At 40.5% G+C, this 17,321-nt stretch overlaps 1 long non-coding RNA gene across 1 annotated transcript in view; it reads right to left on the bottom strand.

Annotated features, from left to right (window-relative positions):
• Positions 1 to 4,593: 4,593 nt before the first annotated feature.
• Positions 4,594 to 17,321, bottom strand: part of LOC137188966 (uncharacterized) — a 66,660-nt gene continuing 53,932 nt past the window's right edge. The window contains exons 2-4 of the long non-coding RNA XR_010929566.1: positions 5,747 to 5,850; positions 4,850 to 5,027; positions 4,594 to 4,635 (exon numbers count right to left, since the gene is read on the bottom strand). This is a non-coding gene — a long non-coding RNA (uncharacterized lncRNA). The remainder of the gene's footprint in view (positions 4,636 to 4,849; positions 5,028 to 5,746; positions 5,851 to 17,321) is intronic.

The following is a 17,321-nucleotide window of genomic DNA, read 5'->3' as shown; positions in this document are numbered from 1 at the left end:
GGATAATACCCATGGTTGTGCTGTCTCCTCAGGCACTAGCATTCTCTGTTGTACTGGGACTGGATTTTGCGTTTTTCAGTGGGATGCACATTGATGTGGCAGGTGGCACTTACTGGTTCCGCGGAGAGACGGGGCGGTACTTTTTTCAAGCGTGTCACCCCGGCACCTCAGAGGGGGAGGGGGCTGGCAACCATGTTGTCCTCTTCCTGGCAAATGCTCCAGAGATTTTACAACCTCAATTACCAGACATGACAGATCTTTTGGAGAAGGCAGTTCAAGGCTCACACCTGGAGGGGCAAATGAAAGAGAGACTTCTGGAGATGCTGCATTATAACATCAATGTCTGCACTACCAAAGTCGGGCGCACAGGACTACTCAAGCATCAAATGTTCATGACGGAGGATATGCCAATAAAACAGAAACCCTACCGTCTCTCTCCACCAAAACAGAAGGTTTTAAAGGAGCTTCTGGATGAAATGCTGGAAAGTAAAGTTATAGAACCTTCATCCTCCCCATGGGCTTCTCCAGTGGTGATCGTCCCCAGGAAAAGCGGAAAGCCTAGGTTCTGTGTAGATTACAGAAAACCCAATGCCAGAACTCTCACTGATGCCTATCCCCTCCCTACCATCCAGGAAATCCTTGAGTCCCTTGCTGGAGCCACTGTATTCACTGCTCTGGATCTCAACAGTGGATACTGGCAAGTGGAGATGGATCCAAAATCCCGAGCCATGACCGCTTTCATCTGTCCATACGGCCTATTCCAGTTCAAGGTGATGCCCTTTGGCCTGAAAAACGCACCAGCCACCTTCCAGCGGCTTATGGACACTGTCTTGGGCGAACTCAAGGGAGAAACGTGTTTTGTGTATCTGGATGACATCATCATTTACTCCAACTCCTGGCAGCAACATTTCAGGGATGTCCAAACCATCATGGACAAGCTTAGGCAGGCAGGGCTCACTGTTAATGTAAAGAAGAGTAAGTTCTTCCGTACCTCTCTGACATTCCTTGGACACGTTGTGTCAGCACAGGGGGTTCAGGTGGAGCCAGAGAAAACCCAGGCTGTCCAGAACTTCCCTGTGCCCACCAACAGGAAATCTCTGGAGCGGTTCCTGGGAATGGCGGGATGGTACCATCGGTTTGTGCCAAATTTTTCACAAATTGCAGAGCCCCTCAATGCCTTGAAAAGAAAGGGGGTCAAGTTCTGCTGGTCCCCTGAATGTCAAACTGCCTTCGATACTCTCAAAAAGCATCTAACGAATCCTCCTATCCTCGGACATCCGAACTTTGATCTTCCATTCCTGGTTTACACTGATGCCAGTGAGGTAGGGCTGGGTGCAGTGATTGTTCAACGCACTAACAATGGGACCGAAGAAATCCTGGCTTATGGCAGCCGCAGCCTTAACCCAGCTGAAAAAAACTACTCCACTACAGAGCTGGAGTGTCTGGCTGTGGTTTGGGCTGTGGAGAAGTGGAGAGTTTATCTGGAAGGACGCCTCTTTACAGTGGTTACGGATCATTCTTCGCTCCTATGGGTGTTTAAGACCACTAAACCCAGCACCCGTCTGATCCGGTGGGCTCTCAGGCTTCAAGAGTTCACCTTCACGGTGGAGTACAGAAAAGGCAGATATAATACTGTGCCAGATGCCCTATCTAGAGCTCCATGTGATGGATCTGACACTACTCACTATCCTCTCTGCGCCACAATGGTGTCTGGCAAACCAGAGTTTCCAGAGGATATGCCCATCACTGTCCAAGAGGTGTGGAATGCCCAGAAAAACGACCCTGAGTGTCAGACGCTCTATGAAAACATCCAAGAGAAGGGGGAAATGCAAGCAAACAACAACACTCTGTACACCATTTTTGAGGATCTGATTTATCGGGTTGTGAAACTGGAATATAAAACCATATACCAAATATACATACCTGAGAGCTTGCGTTCCCACTTTCTGACATCATTCCATGAAGACCCCCTTGCTGGCCACCTGGGTAGATACAAAACATACAGGAGGATGCAGAATCTGGTTTACTGGCCCAAAATGAGCTGGGATGTCAAACAACATGTGACAAATTGCCAAGTCTGTCAACTATACAAACCGGAAAGCCGCAAACCAGCTGGAAAACTACAGCAAACACTGGTATGCCGTCCCTGGGAAATGTTGGGCATGGACTTAATGGGTCCGTTCCCCAGGAGTTCAAGCAGAAATGTTTACCTACTGGTTTTTGTGGATTATTACTCCAAATGGGTGGAGCTCTTCCCTTTAAGGAACGCCACTGCTGAATCCATCTCACGCATTCTCATCCAGGAGATTGTCACCAGATGGGGAATACCTGAGTACATTCTCTCTGACCGAGGTTCTCAATTTGTTTCCTCCATCTTCCAGGCTACCTGTGAAACATGGAATGTGTCACACAAACTCACATCGGCTTACCACCCACAGACAAATTTGACAGAGCGAGTGAATCGGACCTTAAAAACTATGATGGCCTCCTATGTGGGCTCCAGGCACAAAAACTGGGATAAACACCTTCATGAGTTCAGGTTTGCCTTGAACTCTGCTGTTCAGGAGTCCACAGGAGTCACACCGGCTGAACTCAACCTACAGCGACCACTCAGGGGACCGCTGGATGTCTTGCTGCAGCCCAGAAATGCCCTGCCCGACTCGTCTGTCTACCAAAAAATCACACAGCTTGATGACCTCAAAGCTTTTGTTGCAAAGAATCTCTCTCTGGCCCGTAAGCGACAGAAGAGAAATTATGATAAGCATCGCAGAGAAGCGTGTTTGGCAGAAAAAGCACGAGTCTGGCTACGAGCCCATCCTTTTTCCAAAGCAGAAAAAGCCTTCACAGCGAAACTTGCTCCCAAGTGGCAGGGCCCCTACCGTGTCCTTCAGCAAGTGGGGCCTCTGAACTATGAAGTGGTGCTGGAGGAGAGTGGAACAGACCGGAGAATAGTACACATCTCCCACCTCAAGCCTTGTTACCCCACTGCTCAGCAAGTGGAAGAGCAGCAAAACAGGCAGTTAAGGGAGATATTTGAAGAAGAAACCATGGATGAGGATTTCCTTGGTTTTCCAGCAAGTCCTCCTATGGTAACATCTAGGCCTCCTGAGAAAATGAAAATAAAAACCAAAAGTTTGAGAGAGTCAGGGGAGAAGGGTAAGAATCTAATAGACCTATAAAAAAAAAAAAAATAAAAAAAAAAATAAAAAAAAAAAATAAAAAAAAAAAAAGGGGGGGCTGATATTGATATAGCTCTATTTTGGGTTTTTTTTCTTTTTTCTTTCTTTTTTTTTCTTTTTTTTGTTAAGGGGGGAAGAGTGTGGCGATCAATCCCACAGAATAAAAAAGATAATAATAATGGGGATTTGAACTATGTTCGGGACTAGGCAAATGCCTTACATTCATGCTGTAAATATATGTTATGTTTTGGTATACGATTGCCCATTCTGTTTTCTGTTGTTTTTTTACTTACTTCCACACCCCACTAGCCCAGTCAGCCAGTGAGCTAGCTCCACGTTGCCACTCCCTCGGAGTCCCGCCTCTTCCGTCTTTCTACCAGTAGATTTAATTCAGTATGGCGGGGGTCGCCGGTGTGTGCAACAGCAGGAGAGAAACCCTCATGTCCGGAGTAAGCCTATCCTTGGCGATTAGCGCGCGTTTCAGTCCGCGTCGGTAAATCTACCTTGGTTGCCCGCGAGCCGTGGATACTGCAGCCTCTCTGCCTATCGCCACGAATACACCAAATCGTCCGTATTTTCAACGCCGGACAACGCACGTTGCCACCCGTCCCCTGAACCGTGAGTCGGCTTAGGCCGGGTGACTTCACTGTACTCTTTTCGTTATCTTTCTTCTTTTTTTTTCTTTCGACTGGGCTTTTGGGGTGAAGAACTGAACTGACTTCCTTATTTTTGTTTGGAATTCCGGGAAAACCCGAGGCGGATTATTTTGTTGGAACTGGACTGTTTAAACGGAACTGTATTGAGAAACGGGGAAAACCCGGAACGGAGCACTATTTTTGTTTATGGACCTGGACTGATTGGTGGAAGAGTTTTGTTTTTTGTGTGAGTGCTCTAATATGATTTTGGGAAATTCAAATGGTGGTGTGTTTGTCCTTATTAACTCTATTTAAGTGTTCATTTTGTGTTATTTATATTGTTTATACAATACCACAAGGTCTTTCGAAAGCATTTTTTTTGTGGGTCATGAGTTAACCATGTATCCTTTGTGGGGTTGAGGATAATACGAATTGCCCAAACCGCTACAGTATGCTATTCTGCAAGGGACCATGTATACATTTAGAGAACAAAATAAGTGATGTATAAGAAAGCATGTTCAGAGAATAGCATGTTAACCTAACACACCTAAGTGATGAGAACTAAGCAACTGCCATAGGTTAAGTGAATCAGGAGTGCCACACTCAATTGACCATTATTACCCAGTTAAGCAATCCTTTGACACAGACAGGCCCAACACATTGTGAACAATCAACCTCTGGCCCCAATCAAACAGGAGCAAGTGCACTATATTAGATAACAGCATGTGGCACCAGGTAGCTTTGTTTTTCCAGCTAGAAATACTGATTTTCCGGCTCACCTGAGCATTTTCCTTTAAAAATTAGAAAATCTCATCCAACCACTGTCATGAACAAAATTAAGGTAAGTTAAAATGCAATTTACCATTTGTATTGATGAACTGTGGGACTAATGGCAGCTTTAGCTCCTGCAATATCACCCGCCTCACTGATCTTTATGACAGTTTATTAGTAGAAGCAGGTCTTTGTAATACTATCATCATTGGCTTAAAAAAATTAAGAAAGTGAGTAAGGAACTTGTTGACAAAATTGACATACCTTTTTGAGTTTCCACTGCAAATCCTGATCTGCTACTTCTTGGAGAGTGGGTGGTGATGTAAGTGTGGAGCACAGGTTTTAGCAGAGCCTCTCAGAGAAAAAGAAGGTAACACTCCTCCATGCACCAGTGCCACAGCTATCATCACTCCATATGTCCTGTAGAGACCTCTGTATATTGCTGCGAAAGTTGAAATGTTGAAAAACTGAGAGATATTTTTTCCAGTGGACAGCAGTTCGGCAAATATCTGCAGAATAAAGTGTTTATAACCAACTCAAATTCAAATTTGAACAAAGGCAGATATACAATTTCAATATGTTAGAAGAGTGAGTTAGATAAGTGCCATGTGTGGGTAGTAATCATGGCTGTCCAGGGACAGGATCTTACTGCTCCGTGGGCCTGTAAATAGCGTGCTGTCCTTGAGAGCTATCATAAGCAGTCGGAAAAACTCTCATGCACCCTCTGCTTGCATGAAGTCACTCATAAATATGACACTTAATTTGGCCTTTGGATTGAAACCCCTCCTTGCAAAGGCTGGCATGGCACCATCCATTATGTTTTGTCTGCATACATTTATCATATTACTGCTGGGCATCTCTCCAATCCAGATTTTTGATGCTAGAGTGGTCAGTAAGGTTTTCAGATCTGATCATGAACAATAACACATAACAGTAAATTATACCATTAAACCATTAAATGACTGGTTGTTATGCTCATGAGCAGTGGCAGCTGATGAAACATTTTGCTGGCGGGGCTTTGCAACATCCAAAACAGTTGGGTTACCATATTATTATCCTGATTCTGTTTGTAGTACTCTCTATTGGCCTGCTGACCCTGGCCATGAGTCATTTAACACAGCAGATGATCCATTATTAATAAAGTAGGAAACTACCACTTACTCATTAACATGACTGAAACCAGTATTTGTAGAATCAGCATTTGTATCTGAGGAACCAGATGAGTTGTTTTGAGGAGTATTCTCTTCTTCAGGAACCAGAGTGTCCTGACAAAGAACAAAAAATAAAACACAGTGCAGGATTCGTTGATGTGATCAGTTATTCTGCCCGTTGTTGTACTTCTTATCGGTGATGCCCTGGCTCTCTGAACACCTCTGTAGCCATGTCATCTGAGCTGACAATGTCAAACAGGTGCTTTAAAAAAGAAATATCCAAGGTATTAAATGTGGAAGCACTGCCCGGACAACATGTCCTTGTTAAAGTTTTTATACAATTTAAAAAAGTCAAATAATCCGAATTAATTGTGCATTAACAGTGTTGGCATATAATTTAAATCCTTAACTTTAAGGTTTGGGATTTTTTGTAAATTAGCAATAATGCACCATGAGGTGTCCCAATATCTGAACCCAATTTCCAAGTACTATATTGGCTGTATGAGGTGAAATCTACTCTGTACAACATGGCCATCTGGATATTTCAGTTGCAGTGGGATGCCGTCCTGCAGCTCAGCCTGATTGTTTAAATTAAACCTTCTTTCTAAAGCCTGTCAAAAGAGCACAGGAAATAAAATAAATAACTCTATTCTTAGTTCAATTAAACAACAAATGAGTCACACTATCCCTCTTTGCGTCTGTTGAAAATATCTGCTTCTCTGAGCTGTGCCTGGTCCAGTGTAGGAAGACAGAAAAAAAAACAAAAAACCTTAAATATATGACACCCATCTTCCTGTTCTCTGACCTGCTCTCCCAGACTCTCCTTTAAAAAGTTGGGAGTAAATATTAGTATAGTTCAGTTATATGCAGTGCAGTAATAGTCCAGATGAACAGGACAACCCAATACAGTGACAAATAGCCTTAATTTGTAATGTGTGTTTATTGTATTCCTGTATTTCAAATTAAAAGCCCTCGTTTCAAATTAAAAGCCCTCTAGTGTTTTATACATGGTCCAGCCATCTACTAGTATTTGACCTAGTCTTGTTTGTCATTTTGTGACTTAATTTAATGAAGTACAATGTAAGTATTTGCGGTCAGTTTATAGGCTAGTATTACAACACTAGACACCAGTATCTCAAGTTCCAAATGTTTAAGTTACTGCTTTTAGGTAATTAAAAAATACTTGGAATATACCTGATTTATTATGTTATAAATGTCCCGATGTACACTTAGATCTATGTAATAAGTAATTATAAATTGTGTAATTTATAAATTGTCAAATATAAATATGTGGATTTACTGAGAATTCAATGTAATCAGAACTGAGTTGAAGCAGCCAGATATGAGCAGTTCCAATGGAGGCAGTGAATGAGCCTCTGATAGGCCACAGCTTAACAACCTTTATCATGCTGCCTGTAACAGTTGGCTCCACTTCATTATCAAATTTCAATTACATTTTGTAGAGAATTGTAGTTTACCTCGGTATAACTTTGTAGTGATTTATGGTTGTTATGGATGTTTTTTGATGAATAAAATCAGTGCACATGACAATGTGTGTACCAGTTGTTTCACTCATTTAAGAGCAATGAATCAAAAGGTGAAAACAACCCTCTTGTAGATTTCACAGCACTCAGAAATAGGATGGTGAAGTTGTTCCAAATATATTAGTCAAATATTCTTTGAACATATTTTCTATCAGAATTAATGTTTATTATTATTATTTTTATCTCTCTCTCTCTCTCTCTAGTAGCAGCTACTTCTCAGTCCTTGAACAGGTTTTTTCATGTTTGTTTTCTTGTTAAAAAATGAAAGGTTAGAAAAGGAAATTCAAGTCCTTCATAAATGTTGTACCTGCTGGTTTTGACTGGGGAAAGGACAAATGCCTCATTTGTACCAGGATTGTGGATTTTGAAATGAAAATCAAATCACTATTCATTTTTTATTTCGGTCTCTGAGAAGAAAATAGAATGACTAAAAAATACATAAACTCAAAAGATGTGGATGAATTAATTAAAGCGATTTGAATATTTATTTTGTATTGATGTACAAAATACCCATTTTCTCTATTTTGTTTTGGAGTAAGTGACATGAACTCTGAAAGGAGTTGTTGACGGGGGTTTAGTTAATATTCAACTTGTTTGTGAGTCATGAGGGGGTTTACAGGAGTGGAATTGGAGTATATAGCATATGGATTTGATGGCTCTTGTCAAGGTTTTCAAGCTTTAAGACGCTTCAAGATGGACTTATTTTAAACACGCTTAATCCGCAGTGTAGTTTCTGTCTTACGGGTTCTCATAGATATGAATGTGTGGAAGTGCATGCAACTGTACAGGTGCATATAAGCTATCAAAAAATAAGACTTGATGCGTGCATCTAAAGGCTAACATGGATTTCAAAACATTCAGTAAAAAGCGACTTTAATTCAAACCAAAATATTAAAGCAAAAAACAATATCTGCCTGGCGTCTCAACCTCTTAGACACACCTGTGTTAATTATTACACAGCAGATGCAAAGTGGCTCACATGTCATCTCAACGCTCTTAACTAGGCTTTGTACTTATTTTATAATACATATATAAAAAGCTTCCTGCAGCTATTCTTGACTTATTTTCATTTTAATCACAGATGTTTAAATCTATAATGGCAGCGGCCATTTACAGCACGTTAACAAACTAAACATTAATAAGTTAATTTGAAGTTAACAGCTTGATATCCAGACCCATGATTTTATTCTCAGATAATGAGAGAAGTCTGCTGCTATTATCAAGGAGCCATCAGACCCTTTGCATGACCTTGGGTAAGGGTGCAATTAAAACTGTTCAACCACATTAATACATTTTAATACAACGTGCTGTAGCCTATCTGTGCATAAAATACAAAGTAGGCCTAATGAATGAAAATGTCTGTCCTGCATAATCTGCATAGCCAAGTCTATAATTATCCAGAACCAGCCCCTCAACTAAGCCTTATACCAGATATATTATATTACCAGTCAGTAAGCCATTTCAAGTCACCAAACCAGCATATAAACTGTCACAAAAGCAGTTATAAAATGAATTCTGGCTGTTGTGAAGTGTATAATAGGCTAGTCAGTAACAATCCAGGTCACTTGTTGGTGTGATCACTGTGGAGCATCTGCAATGCACAGTTGAAAGTGTTCATATCCCTTATTTTCTGCACGACTACTTCCAGGTATTGCAGATATAAACTATGTGTGTGGTTCTAGAGACAAACAATAATAAGCTATTTTTCTTTGTATCTTTGTGTTTACTTGAATGCTGTGAAGTGTTTTAACTTATTGGCTGAACACTTTTCAGGTAAATGGCTTTAATAAGGATTTTCAGGATGGCCCAGGACTTTGACACAGTAACGTATGTATCTGCTGTCAGGAAAGCCAAATCATAATAATATCTGACCTAATTATAAGCTCTCATTATAATCCTAAAAGTCTTTGGAAGGCTGTCAATTCAATCAAAATGGGTAATATCACCTGTGTTTATGTAGTTTTCTAAATACAGATATTCATTACGATGGTCTGTATCCTAAACCAGCAGAGCGAGTACCACTGCTGTGACTTTTTCCCCACACTACTGTGATGTTTTAACAATAGGAAACTAAAATTTGATGAATGGTATAAATAAATAAGAGGATAGAGAGCATGTTAAATATCATAATAGTGGTAGGCAACCCCTCGGCTTATAGATATGGTTTAACCCTATTGCTCAACAGCCAGTGGCAAGAGGCCAAATGACTCAGAATTATGTGAAATTGACAATGTTAACGTGTGGAAAATGAACATGTTAGTAATGTGTTGTTAATGTGTTGTCACCATGTTTACGTGTTAAAAATCACATATTTCTGAACTGCTTGACTTGCCATAAGATGTGTTTCTCACAAATCGCAGTGTCGCCTGCAGCTCCTCATCTCTACTGTAACAGCTCAGTGTGGCTGTTTCTGCTTTTTCCATCACTCCATGCAATATCGAAAACTACTCCACTGACAAAAGCCAAAGAAAGTGACCATGCTTTGTTTGTGAGCACAAACCTCGGTGACAAATAAATTGCATTTCCTCTGCCCGCTTGCTTTTATAAGCCACCAAGACGTCTGCAACATGGAATGCTTTAAATGTGAAGCTGCCACAGAAGGAATTCAGTAACTTAACAAAGCTCTATTACACAGTGTTATATTCATGCCTCATTCTCAATGACACATTTTGCATGCAGAAAATGTTTTTTTCCTAGCACATAAATGATATTTCATAGAGAAATTGTGACACAAAGACACAGCAAAAATTTAATTTGTCATCCCATACCACTCGACTCAACTCAATATTAAGAAACCCATTAGTCTGTCTAACCGATTAGAATACAAATACATTATTCGGCAAAGCACAAATAGTGGGCTTTATACGAATATTTGTTTGATACAAATATTTTAAAAATTATTTGTTTTTGGGAAGAAAAAAAACCATGTCAAATACCAGCTTGCAGGTCGGTTATCTCAGTCTCTCTCCTCTGCTCTATCAGCAGGTGTCAACAAAGGGAGTCACATCCACCTGCTGCATGATGCACATTTCCTAATTTGGACATCATTCTCGGAGTTGGGGGTGTTCCCCAGAGATAAAGCTGAGCTACTGACACACATGACGTGCCCCCAAGAGACTCTCCATAACCTGTTGTTCTCCTCCTTTCAACAAAGTTAGGTTGTAAAAAATAGGCAATAATTGAAAAGTGCAAAGCAAGAATCATCTTTGAAATTCTTCCCTACACATTACACAGTGTGCTGTCTCTGTGTTATGGGTGTATAAATAGGTAGAGGTCTGTCTGCAATGAGGCAATGAGTAAAGTTTTAGCTCAGTAGTCATTATTGTAACACTTTAAATTTCTAAAGTGAAAAGCGTAATATTAACAAAAACAGGATTTTTAAGCCTCTTTCCACTTTGATTCAAATACAAATACAGATACAAATAATTTTGCTGCCTAAACAAGTACAAATACAAATACTGGGCTCTCTGCATATCCCTACTAAGTATGAATCTGGAAGGCATCTGACTGAACTGGGTTGTAAAAACAATTAATCAATGCCTCTCCCTGGGGGTGTGGGGGTGTGTGGGGGGGGGGGGTAGAAGAGGTCTATCTATCAGCTTCCGTCCATGGTAATAAAGTTAAAAAAAAAAGATCATCGTCACCTGAATACATCAGAGAGTTAGAGAGTTCACTTGTCGACCAGTACAAAGTGTTCTGCTCTGTCCATCTGTTATTCTGACCTGCTCCAGCAGAGTGATCTGACTGTCAACAGGCCCACTTGGCACCCTTCATCATCATCTGACTCCGCACAGCATCACTGCATTGAAACTCTCTATGCTCCAACACCACAGTCACACAGGTAAGCTTCCATAATCTGCTAAACTGCTGCTAAATCTAAACTATCTCCTCCTGGTTTCTAAATACTCTGCTACTCCAAATTGGCTCTCAAAAGATTAGACCTATTCCAAATTACCCCAAAATATCAGCTGCTTTCAGGTGATGGCCTTTATATTGCTGTAACTATCTGGTCATCATTCTCATTGTTCATCAGTTGTTGCATTGTTTGTGTAGGTCTTCATTTGTTTGTGTGTTTTATTGTTTATGTTGTGTTTTTTTTGTATTAGTTGTATTGTAGCTGTAGTTTGTAGAAATGAATGCATGCACATAAAGTCAATTGTTTTGTTTTCTTGCTCACTTATTGGTCCCTAAATCATATAGATCATCTTCTACCTCGCTATTCACACTAAATTCTACCCCAGAAAATTATCTATTCAGTCCAGAAACTCTCCTTGACCGGCCTTTTAGAACTATTACAACGACCATATAAAACTATATGAGTGGAGGAGAGGTTCAACTGAGTCAAGTGCAATAATTCTTTGCTATAACCCCTTTATACAAACATGAGCTTATTTCCCTACAGCACAAATATAACTCCATACTAATGCTATTGTAGAGAGATATCAGTAAACAGGGAGGCTTGTAATAATGAGATAAAAGAACAAACTGAAGTACATATATGCATCATTTCCTGTGAATGCTTTGTGTGTGTGTGTAGGTAACTTGAATGGCGAACTCTGCCACTAACAATGAAATCTATGACACAGACGCAATTACTGAACATAAATACACTGAATGGCTGCTGCAGGGAAAATGCAGAGCATAAGTAGCATCAAAATAGGGTTTGAAATAATTAAACTCTTAAGGATGATAACCTTTACCCTATTCAACAAAGCAAAACAGAGATATCTGCAGTCTTATTTTTATGTCTTGCTGTGTTCTAGAGCTGGTCTGGTTTATCAAATACGATCTATCTATACAAGATCAAAAAAACAGTATAAAAATAAAGACGCAATCTTGCCAACAACAACAGTTATCAGACGAGATGGTGAAACATTTCTGTCCTTATGGGAGTGAAGTCTCAAAGGATGGAGAGGCTCACATCCTCAGGGCATGAATGTTAACTCAAGAGCTTGATTAGTATAAAAGCTAATGTCTCATTCTTGTGGCACGACCGTCAACACATTATAACGACTAAGCGAGTACTGCTGATTCTGTTGAGCCATTGGAGTCAATATATTTTACAATCATCACCAAATCCTCAAACAGATCAACACATGGTTGGAGAATCAGGTTGCATCCATCAAACACAATCGAGGCACTGTGTGCTAACTGTGGACTGGAGTGGTTTTGGGGGCCTTTGGTGGTTGATGTTGGTGTTTTCAAACCGTTCCTGATGTTCTTTTATGCAGTTGTATCAAAACAAGACACAAAAAAAATTGAGGCTTTTATAACTAGGAGTTAATTCATCCAACAGGGTCCTTGTGCGACTATTCATCCTTGACATAAACAAAGAAAACAAAGCAGATGGATTGAACGAGTGAGGGCTGATGGTAAATGAAAGATGGATGATTATTGTTGTGTATGTCGCTTTAGAGCAGCGGGCCGATAAGAGCAACAAAACAACTCAGACAGAGTTCATAGTGTTGTTTTGATTGGATGATAATTCCCACTGGCTGTTCTCCATCCTGCTGATGTAACTCCTTGTGTGTGGCCACTGCACATGTACACATTATGTTGCATTTCATTTCTTTGAATTGCATTATGTTAAGTGAAAGTGCTGCACATAGAGACGGTTCCCACGTTTGTCAGCATACACGAGGGTGCTTTCTAATGTGTAGCACTCCAAGATCAATAAATCATAAGCACATTAATTTCTAGACATTAGTGCAATTACCATAAACAAGTAAGACCATTATGGAGAATATTGGCAGCCTCCATCCAGCATCTGCTGCTTTTTTACATCGAGTGCTGCCGGGTGGAGAAGAAGTGTGGCGCTGGTCTGTGGCACAGACGGAACTGAAGATTTCAGAGATTTAGAGGTGTTTTGTTAAGAGGTGGAAGGAGTGAAAAGCTGAAAAATCACTTCCAAAACAGTGATTGTGCTGTCAAAATACATCACCATGATCACAGGCTCAGAGCCCAACACACAATGACTGGAGTTCAGTGCATAAAACGGAGGAAAATGGGCTTGAAGTGTAAAAATACGCCTCGGGTCATGTGTAGTGCCAGCCATCATGTGGCCCTTGTAGACAGCTGTGTTGATTAAAATAGAAGCGTATCTGTTCCATCAGAGGTGCTTGAGACAGATGTCTGAAAAACCTGGCTGAATCACTTTCTGTGTGGACACGATGTTAGAAGTTCCTCTCAGAGCAGACGCCTCAGAACCACATCTTTTTCTGGCCCAAAGCCACCTCACAGGCATTTTGGTGATTGTGTTAAAAAAAAATACTTGGAAGAAATGTTCAGTAATTATGGTACAATCATTAAATTGTAAAAAAAATGTATCATCTAAACACTCATTGAACAGTAAATTGTCTTTAGAAACTGTTTCTATACATTAACAACAATGACGCAATAATGTTAGCTTGATGCTGTCATAAGAACAGCTTCGACAAATGATTATTGTTCCTGTTATTTATTTCTAATGTCATTATGCTAATTCACTGAAAGAAAAACAGTATCTGCCTCTGGCTGCAGACTGCTGGTGCTGTGCATGACACGTTGCACCTTCCAGTCATTAATATCATTTCCTGGAGATGTATTTTTCCATTTGTTGAGCTGTTGTTTGTTTTCATGCTTCACTGTGTTTGGCTCAGCTGTTTCAGGGCGATGAAACTGGTGATGTGACTGGTTGAGACACAACCAAAACTTTTTAAACTTTCTAGCTGCTATTTTGGTTCATGTATGTGCAGAAGTGCAAACACCCACAACCTACTGTTTTGCGCTTGCTGATGCGCTTGAACCATTTCAATCATGCTTCCAATATTAGATATATATCTAAGAGACATTGGGGACATGGGATGAACAGACAGATCACAGGTCTGGCTCTGGTTCCTTATGTGCACTGTTGATTTGTTGGAGTCTTTTTCCAATTTGGTGATGATGTGACTAATCCTGTTGCAGCACCAGCAATTTTTTTTAACTGTCAAAATGACAAATGGCATATGAGATATCTGTTAAGTGTTTTAAAATTCAGAAAATGACAAATGTCAACACAAACCCTGTTTCCTGAGTCTTTGCCTTACCTAGATAAATAACATCAAAATCCAACTAGAAACACTGGCAATTTGAAGGTGACATTAGCTGCTATGTGTAGAATTTTAAAATGTTAGATTTTGGTGTAACTCAGTGCTCGTATCTAAGAATGTTTATAATGGTATATAATTGTATATAATTTGGATTTATAATTCTTCACACTCCTCCATCAAGATGGGACCCTTGAAAACTGGAAGATAGTGTTTGTAGACGGAGGCCTGTCATTAACTTGTACACTAATCCTGTATGTTGTGGTTCAGGGTAAACTCTGCCAACCCGCAGATATACACCTCAGTATGGAGAGAGACAGCCAACTCCAGAGAGGAGGGCATGGCATGTCAGGGAGTGATGAGGTAAATGCAGCACAGACTAATTACCTATAATATCATATGAAGTTATATAATTATTGTTCAGCTTTTTGTGCCAAGTCATATGGTTTCCTCATGGCCTGGTACAGTAGCAAATGTTCCGAGGTCCAGAGGATGGGAAGCCCTGATTTAGAGGATAGTTGGCCTCCACCCTAACCTCTCCTCTCCTCTCCTCTCCTCTCCTCAGTGTTGTTAGACCAGGAGGCGCAAAGTGAGGGAGAAATGAATACATCAGACCTCAACCACAGTCAGTAGAAATGTAAAAAAAATAGCTTTTTCCACCTCATGTCTTAAACACACACCTCTTCCTGTGACATTTCTCTGCCAGTTACTATGATCCACAAGCTAACAGTCAAGTGCAGGTTTATGTGATGAGTGGGGTTAGTGAGAAGTCCAAAATCACATTTGATTGGGTACATTTCTACAACCCAGGTTCAAGATGAGTCAAGAATGATTTGTTTGGCATTTATTTGCCATGTACCAAGAGATAACAGGTCAGTTATTACAGTGACACAGGATTAGAACTTAGATATTTTTTCTTCTCTTTTTACATCTTGTTCTTTTGGAGGTTGAATGCACGTATTGTACATTTCTTTGGATGAAGGCATCTGCCAAATTAATTTCAAGTAAAAGGTTAATTGTAGCTCTTAAAATGAATTGGTGTGGATATTAATTTGTGGTAATTATAGCAAGCTGTCACAATTAGACTGACAGTGACATGAGGCAGGCTGGCCATACTCAAAAACACTTCATTAATTACCCATCTATGGCAAATTGTTATTATGGTGTTTTATTGTGTAGCTAGCCTGTTAGCTCATACAAACCATATAACATGTTATACTGTTACAGCCATGGCCGTGCCTCCAGTTTATCCCTTCTCCAGTGTCTCCTCTGTTCCCTGTCTGTCTCTCTCTATGTGTGTGTATGTATGTGTGTGTGTGTGTGATGTGGGTGTGGCGCTCCTCCTCTCACTCTCCTGGCTCTTGGATCCCTACACACCTGCCATCCATCAGGTCAGCTCCTCTTCAGTATATCAACCCCCGGCTCTTCACCCTCTCTCCGCTGGATTGTTGTTTCAGCTATAGTGGTAGTAAACGCTTCAGGCTTCTCTTATGTTCTAGTGTTCTTAGCGTTTGTTTCCTCATGTTGAATTCCTTGCTAATTGCCGTCTCTCTTCCCTGTGCTCCAGGATCATTACTGGCCCTGCGTGCATGCCCGCCTCTCTCCAAACCACTAACCACCTGCTACCTCCCGCCAGCCTACACCATCCTCCCTCATTCATCCACCCTGCCCAGCCGGTCCTGCCATACCTAACCGCCCTCCAGCCCTCTGCCTCAGCCAGCTACCTCCCCGCTCATTCCACCTCCATTCCCCACTCCCCCTTTCAATAAATCCTCTTCATTCATCTTACTCCTAGTCTGTGTCTGGGTCCAAACTACAAAACTCTAACACCTGCAATTTTCCAACAAAACAAAACTTTATTTGTGCAGACGTACTGACCTACCAGTAATATATGATATATTTCCAAAATGCTACACATGGCGCTTGATAAAATAAGGTAGAATCACCCACACAACAGGCAGTGGGTCATCTACAGATAGAAATAATAAGTAACTATTAAACTGATAAAAACATTAACACACACTCATACACACAGGTGGAACAGTGGTATCTATCCTCTTTATGGAGTACAGAAGTGGCTCTTTTTTCCATTTGTCATTGGAACAAATACAGCAGTTATTAATAACTTTTAATAACCTCTAGACTTGATAAGTACTACAGATGAATAAACCACCTGTGTGTATGTGGACGTCTGTGTGCATAGTATTTCATGAGTCTGTTTATGTGACAGTGTGATTTGTCATTGGAATAAATACAGACCTATTTGCATATTAAGAGATTTGTCATTGAGGTCTGGCTGAGTGATAAAGTAAGTATTAGAATCCTGTTGGCTCTCATATTCATCGGGATTTGTCATTGTTTCCTCTTCTTCTCCACCTCGTTGTCAATTTTTCCTTTCTCTTCTGCAGCGTGTTCATTTTTAGAGCCACATTCTCCTCTTTTCCCTCTGCTCCTTGTCATCCCCGGCATTTCTCTGCTTTCTCTCTCACAAAACTTGATTTCATTTTCAAGGACCGTCTCTCTCTTCCTCAAGACAATTCCATTTTCCTTCACCAGGCAGACTTTCTCACTGCTGTAAACTTTTCTTTTTACCAGTTTCATTGGCAGCTCTCCCTGCTCTTCATCACCTTTGTTAAGCCATAGCCATGCATTATTTAATTTCTATGTATATTTCGATACATTTTCGGTATGATAAATATTTTCCAACTTAAGTCCTGCTTTTGCTTCTCTGCAGTGATCTCTGTGAGCTAAAACTTTAAACTATGTAGTTTTGCTTCTCAATCACTTGATGATGATGATGATGATGATGGTGATGGAGAGCCAATCACTTCTGGGCCTGCCGCTGTTGCACAAGCTTCTGTGATGCAATCTGTCATTATAGGTTTCTTTCATCGGTCTGTTTGTAAGTGAAATGTGTTATTTGGGCGTACTATTCACATTCTAGTGATTATTCACTACGGCAGCTGCTGTTAGA

Source organism: Thunnus thynnus, chromosome 9 (assembly GCF_963924715.1).
Source record: "Thunnus thynnus chromosome 9, fThuThy2.1, whole genome shotgun sequence".
Taxonomy (NCBI): Eukaryota; Metazoa; Chordata; class Actinopteri; order Scombriformes; family Scombridae; genus Thunnus; species Thunnus thynnus.
The sequence above is the reverse complement of the archived record's forward strand: the minus strand, read 5'-3'. Positions and strand labels throughout refer to the sequence as shown.